Here is a 7,533-nt window from a genome sequence, read left to right on the forward strand (position 1 = left end):
GGGCAGTACCCCTGGACTGGCAGACCGGGGTGGTGGTCCCCATCTTTAAGAAGGGAGACCGGAGGGTGTGTTCCAACTACAGGGGGATCACACTCCTCAGCCTCCCTGGGAAAGTCTATGCCAGGGTGCTGGAAAGGAGAGTTCGTCTGCTAGTCTGCTAATGCGGTTTTCGTCCTGGTCGCGGAACACTGGACCAGCTCTTTATCCTCTCAAGGATACTTGAGGGTGCATGGGAGTTTGCCCAACCAGTCTACATGTGTTTTGTGGACTTGGAGAAGGCATTCGACCGTGTCCCTCGGAGTGTCCTGTGGGAGGTGTTGCGGGAGTATGGGATGTCTGGCCCATTGCTACGGGCCATTCGATCCCTATACAAATGTTGCAAGAGCTTGGTTCGCATTGCCGGCAATAAGTCGAACTCGTTCCCGGTGGGTGATGGGCTCCCCCAGGACTGCCCTTTGTCACCAGTTCTGTTCATAATTTTTATGGACAGGATTTCTAGGCGCAGCCAAGTGGCGGAGGGCTTTCACTTCGGTGGCCTCAGAATCTCATATCTGCTTTTTGCGGATGATGTGGTTCTGTTGGCTTCATCGGGTGATGGCCTCCAGCTCGCACTGGAACGGTTCGCAGCTGAGTGTGAAGCAGCGGGAATGAGGATCAGCACCTCCAAATCTGAGGCCATGGTTCTCAGCCGGAAAAGGGTGGAGTGCTCACTCCGGGTCGGAGGAGGTGGCTGGGGAGAGAGAAGTCTGGGCTTCTCTGCTCAGGCTGCTGCCCCCGCGACCCGGCCTCGGATTAAGCGGATGAAGATGGATGGATGGATGGATGTTTGTACAATATACCTTTCACGTTTGAACAATATAATATCACGTTATTACAATATACATAATTATCACGTTTGTACAATATAAATATTATATTGCACGAACATGAATAGTATATTGTTAGAACAATAAACGTTTCACGTTATAACGTGATATAGCTCCATTTTTCTTTTGCCTGGGTGGCAGCTCTACGCTTATGTACTCGGATGAGCTTGCCTCATCCTACAAGTTGTGCCTCCATCTCTTGTGTCCGGTTCACACACTGCACTGCCGTGCTGCTCCACCTTTTCTCTTTCATTTCTGTGTTTGTGCATGCGCAGTGTGAGAGGCTGCATTGAGGGGCGACAGGATTTCAAACAGGTTTGATCATCATGCGACGATACAATTGATGATTGGGAGCTGGTCTTGAGGTGTTAACTGCTTTTCGTCACCCCATGTATACTACACGATGCACACACGATTAAGGCAAAACACGGGCCGATCTCCAAAACGATTGTGCGACTGAAAAATTGGCTCAAAATGGGCCACAAATCGCACAGTGTATGGCCAGCTTTTGGAGGCTAGCTCCAAACAAACATCTGAAGCTTGGCAGTTTTTACAGCACTATAATGACCAGACCTAAATCTTTTGAAAACCTTACATCTTTCCACAGGTTTCCACTTCATCAGACATCACCTAGACACAGAGCTGGATGAGGCCAGCGCAAACAGCGGCCTGTTCGACGAAGATGATGGATCAATCGGGTCAGGAAAGCCAGAAGCAGGGGAGCTGGAGAGGTACCTTTCATGTCCATTCACTGGAGGTGTTGATCTATTGCATGGCGTTCCTCACATCAAGAAGCTGTTGATCAAAATCAATGCAGCTCTTCCTGCATCTGGAGCTTGTGAAGGACTTCTTAGTCATGCAGGACTCCTGTTCACTGCTAAACAGTCACAGCTTCACAGAAAGAACCTTGAAAGCAAACTGCTGCTGAAGCTTAACCATCACCTCACTGAGTGAAGAAATAGCACATTTTTGCTAAATATGCAGAAATACATGCACACCCATACAACTTATGGTAAACTGAGCTGCCTTGTATGAACATATGTTGAAGATGCCTCGTTCTGTTTTCTCTGAGGCTGCTGTGCCATTTGGAGCAGAAATGAATATAAAGTTTACAGCATATCTTGTCACTGGAAATTGTTTGCACTGTTTATATGTTTATATTATTTACTGCAGGTATTGGTGAAAAAAGCTTTATGTTGTGAAAAACTGAAATCTGGAAATTAGAATTGTTGTGCCTTATTTTGTTGATGTTTTTACATATATTCCTTTTGAAAATACTAAAATCTGTTTATCTATTTATTTTTGTTTCTCTAATAACATTTATTTAAAAAATAAATCGGACATTTTAAACAGTTACTGGCTACTTGAGTAGTCTTTTTGCCAAGTACTTTTTTACTCTTGAGTAACTTTTTTGACGACTACTTTTCACTTTTACTTGAGTAATAATATTTTAAAGTAATGCTACTCTTACTTGAGTACAATTTTTGGATAGTCGACCCACCTCTTAGTGTGAGGACGCAGCTATCGCTCCATGAGGTGCTGAAAAATGCCCGGGTCTTCAAACAAGCCAAACGAAAGTGTGACGAATTGATACGAACCATACAGAGTGGAGAAGGACGGTTTTGTCTTTGGAATAAGCAGACAAGGGAATCTGCCAGTAGGCGTTGGTTAAATCAAGCATCATAAAAAACCAAAGTGCTTAACCAGTCCAGTCCAAGGAGTATCACTTTGCGATAATCATGACAGAACCGTATGAAACCATACGCTCACTTGTTAGTTATCTGGAAGCACCAGACAACCGGCCCCTCTCAACAGCTAGGACAAATCATCTGGCAAACAGATAGGAGACCAAACACTAAGGAACAAATCCTCATTTCCTCCTGAGATAACAGCATTTTCAGCATTTCAATTCAATTCCTTTTGAACAATTTGTCTCTTGTGCTCAGGCAACCTGTAGGGCCATGAACGCACTTTGACGCCAGGCTGTATTTCAAAGTGGTGCTCCATGAGAGATGTACAGACGAGCAGGGGGAGAACACATCTGCAAACCGCTGTTGCAATGCAGGAACATCTCTCTGAAAACTTCTTGCCCACAGCACGTTTTTGAGGAAAATCAAACATTTTATGACATTTTTGTCCTTAAAGAACATTTCAGAGTTTTTAATGAACTGCAGTGTATCAGTGTCAGTGGAGAACAGCCAAGTCTCCTCCTCTGATAAACCTCCACCTGTACTACTGAAAAGTTGAATTAATTTGAATCTGAAATCATGGCTAAAACTACTTATTCTGAGATACCAAACTGTTAAATAAGACAACCTTTACACAGACTTTATCAAATATAACTAATGCTTTAACATTATCAGGATTTAACAATACAAACTTCAAATCATCAAGAAAACAACTGCAGAAGATGTGGATCAAAATGAATTCATTAAAAAACAACATATTCTTTGAAAGAGTCCTGCTTTGAATCCTCTTTCCTCCCAACCCCACGGTCTGCCACACAGATCATGACAGAGTGATCCCGCCACACATGGGTGCAACGGACTCAATGGAGAGGCTAAGGAAGGAGTTAACTGATAAGCTTTACAAGCTGTGTTACTTGTGTAGGGAGAATCCCAGGGAAGGCTTCCTGTAGAAGCCTTTTCATAGCTTCTACAAGAAACACTTTTTAATTTTCCTTGGCTGGTGGACTCTCTCAACCCAGTCGTCATGGACTGTTATCCACACTCCACCTCCACCCTCCAACTCAGACTGCTCACCAGCCCGAGCAGCCCGTGGAGGAGCTCAGCGGAGGAGCACACGCTGCCCCGCAGAGGATCTCAGCAAGCTGCAGGGGCCTGCGCTGCCCGAGCTCAGTGAGCCGGTGGAACAATGCACACGTCTGGCATGGCCCACACGCCAGCACCCATGTCCTGCACAGCGACTGCATCCAGCACTACCGGCGCCAAAGTTCCTGCTGTCTAGTGATGTGTCCTCTTTGTCGAAACTTCGAAGCGTGTATCGGGTAATCTCGTGGGAATTTTTGTGAAGCGCGTATCGAGGCTTGCTTTGATTGCGTATGCAATGACGTTTGAGGCCTCGCAGGCAGTCCGTACCATGTGACTGATTCAGGAACTGTCTTGCCGGTTCGCGCCAAGACGTCACGTCGTGTTGTGGAATTGGATTAAGTACGTGCTACATAGTTACTTGAGCATTTCTTGTTCGATGGAACCAGCAAGGAAGAGATTTTTTCTCTTCTAATAAAGTATGCACACAGTAATAAATATCACAAATTCTAAGTACCATAATATAAATAAACAACACTACAGAGCCTATAACCTGACTTATGTCTTTTATTTTATTAAAAAGTGAAGCGCCGCACACTAGTTTGTGTCATTATCCAGATGTAAGCATGATTACACAGTTACTAGGGGTGGTTTTGATTATTGATTAAAATCGATTCTAGCTTGAATAAGGTGATATTGATTCATTAAAATCCTGAATCGATTTTAATATAAATTCATTTTGCCCGAAACGCCAGAATCTCAGGTTAAACCTCACTAAATTTCAACAACCACCAAACAGCTAAAACAGTAAATGAGCGCAGGAACATGGATTCTGCACAAAGACATAAACACACAGTGCGGACCCGCCGATAGATCAGAATCAGTGAGATCGCCTTTCTCACCCGACGGCACGGACACCGTCAGGGCTGAAAGCCGACAGCTCGCGGATTGATCCGTCGGCGGATCCACGCTTTGCATTCACGCCCTTTTTGCGCTGATTCTGAAGCTGTAGGTTTTATCTCTCACCAAACAATATTGACTGAACCAGCAGCAAAAGAAGATCCAAACTACGCTTCCCATAAACTTATAAACATAAGATCTGTTTTCTGCATTATTTGCTTGCTTGTTACGCACAACTCTAACGTTGTTTACAGCGCTGTCGGCCGCTTTCTGCCGTTCAATAGGCTACTAAAACTATGCAAAATTGCAAAATGCTTAGCTGTGTCTCTAAAACCTCCGTAACTTTGCTCTGCTTCACTTCAGCAACATCAGGTAATGTTCATATGTTGATTAATGGTTTACCATAACTTTAATAATAGTAATACCTATACCATACCTATAACTTTAATAATAGTAATGGTGAAAAGTACAACTACTAAATACTACTGTGTCCTAAGGGAACAAAGATTAAAATGTAATAGGGATAACATTTTAGAGAATTAAAATCCCTCAAAGGAAAAAACATAAACTTGATATGCATATCAATTGTGTGGTTTTTCCCATATTTCTAACGTGCCAATTTATTTTGTTGTGTTTTATTATCAGCCAGACCCATGTTTGCTTTAAATGACAAATTTATTTAAGACGGAGTGATTTATGTAAGTCTGGGATGGTACGTATGAGGTGCCGTAAGGGACATTATTACTGAAACGCTCTCACGCAAACTTCTGAAAGGCTCTCACGCAAACTTCTGAAACGCTCTCACGCAAACTTCTAAAACGCTCTCACGCACACTTCTGAAACGCTCTCACGCACACTTCTGAAACGCTCTCACGCACACTACTGAAACGCTCTCACACACACTACTGAAATGCACTCATGCACTCCACTGAAACCAGAGGCATTTCCGCTGAACAGGAAGTTGTTTCCTGACACGGAAACTGATGGAAAAAGTGGTATATTTCAAAACACTACAAGGATGTCTACTCAGCAACCTGCTAGTACAGCGGTCCCCAACCTTTTTTGCGCCACGTAAACTATATAAAAATAAAAAACCAATAAATACCCTGAAAACCATAAATTTCAAAATCAAGCCTCAACTTTTGCGACCCGGTACCAAACGACTCACAGACCGGTACTGGTCCAGAACCTGGGGGTTGGGGACGGCTGTGCTTGTAGCCTAAGTGAAGCAGCCGCATTACTTAACAATATTTTAGCTTCCTTGAATCAAGGAATGGATTCAAGGTGCAACAGGGAATTCGGCAAGTATGTCCTGTTTCCCCTAAGCTTTTTATATTGGCAACTCAGTTGTTAACACTGTTAATCAAAAATTCTAACGACATACAAGGAATATCAATTTTTGATAAAGACTTCCAAATAAGTCAATTCACAGATGATACATCTATTTTTTTGAAAGACAAATACGTGGTAGAGAAAACTACATTTTCTCTAAAGCTTCTCGTTTATCTCTCAGTATCAAAAAATGTGAACTTCTCCCGATTCATACAAGCTCTGACTCCTCAATAGCTTTGGTTAGAGTTGAATCTAAAGTTAAATATATAGGGCTGATAATATCTAAAAAAAAAAAACAATTAGCAGAAAAGACACCAATATTTCTAACTGTATCATGGAGATGAAGAAATCACTTAGCCACGGGTTAATCAGAGACCTCACTATTTTTGGCAGAAACATCCTATCTAAAGCTGAAGGCATCTCCAAATTGATTTATCCTTGTCACTGTCTATATATCTCCTCTAAAATCATTAATAAGGCTAACACACTTATTTTCGAATTTTTGTGGAGGAATAAAACCCATTACATTGAAAGATCTCAGCTTGTGAAGGAATACAATAAAGGTGGTATCAAAACTCCAGAATTAGAATTTATGGTTGGCACCCTTAGAATTAAATAGTTAAAATCTTGTCTGTCACAGCCAGACTCTACTTAGCTCCACATCCCATGATCCTTGTTTAATAAAATAGGAGGATTAGACTTTATTTTAAAATGTGATTTTGCGGTAAATAAAATCCCCATGAAGATATCAAACTTTCCAAAACAGACTTTGCATTTTTGGGAAAATGAGATTTACCCACAACATCTCCCCATAATTCAACCTTATGGAATAATAGGGTAATAACACTTAATCAAAAATCAATTTTCAAGAGTGACTGGTTTAAACAAAAAGATTATATTCATAACAGATTTGTTGGATGATAACGGTGTCATTCTAAGTTACACAGACTTTTCAGAAAAATATTGTCTAAACTGTTCTCAAAGAGAATATAACAAATTTTGTGAACTGGTCGCACTGCCTCTGCTTCATTTGATTAAAAATTTTATGATATACAATAATTTCTCATCAGTGCTCCCAAATTTATTGCTAGGGCAAGGTCAGCTGTTTGATAAAAATGCAATAAGCTAAGCCTTCTCTCCCTGGTTTTATTGATGATTTTAAGATATTTTTTTCTTTGCTATAAAAGACAAACAGCACATATGCCAAAAAAATAACCAGGATAATGCCCGTCTCCTGCTATTCTAAATTCTGACTTATGCTGAGGCTAATATATTGTTAAGTAATGCAGCTGTTTCACTTAGGCTACTAGCAGTAGGGCTGGGTATCGTCACTGATTTCTAGAATCGATTCGATTCCGATTCACAAGGTCCAGAATCGATTCGATTCGATTCGATTCGATTCAATTCGATTTGATTTTGGGAAATTTTGACAGTCAGAAATATTATAATTAGATCAGTACATTTACATATTTTTGTATCTATAAAAAGGAAGCTGACACATGCAAGACTTTATCAAAGGTGTGAGCGTCACAGCAGATGCCTTTGTGTCAAAGTAGCTGAAGATAAAACACAGAAAAACATGAAGGTGATTTTTCCTGGCCTGGGATTTTATAAAAAATATTCTGCAGTACATCAAAAACGAAAGAAAACCATTAATCAACATATGA

The sequence above is a fragment of the Perissodus microlepis genome, chromosome 3 (assembly GCF_051167445.1).
Source record: "Perissodus microlepis isolate ML-2025 ecotype Zambia chromosome 3, ASM5116744v1, whole genome shotgun sequence".
NCBI lineage: Eukaryota > Metazoa > Chordata > Actinopteri > Cichliformes > Cichlidae > Perissodus > Perissodus microlepis.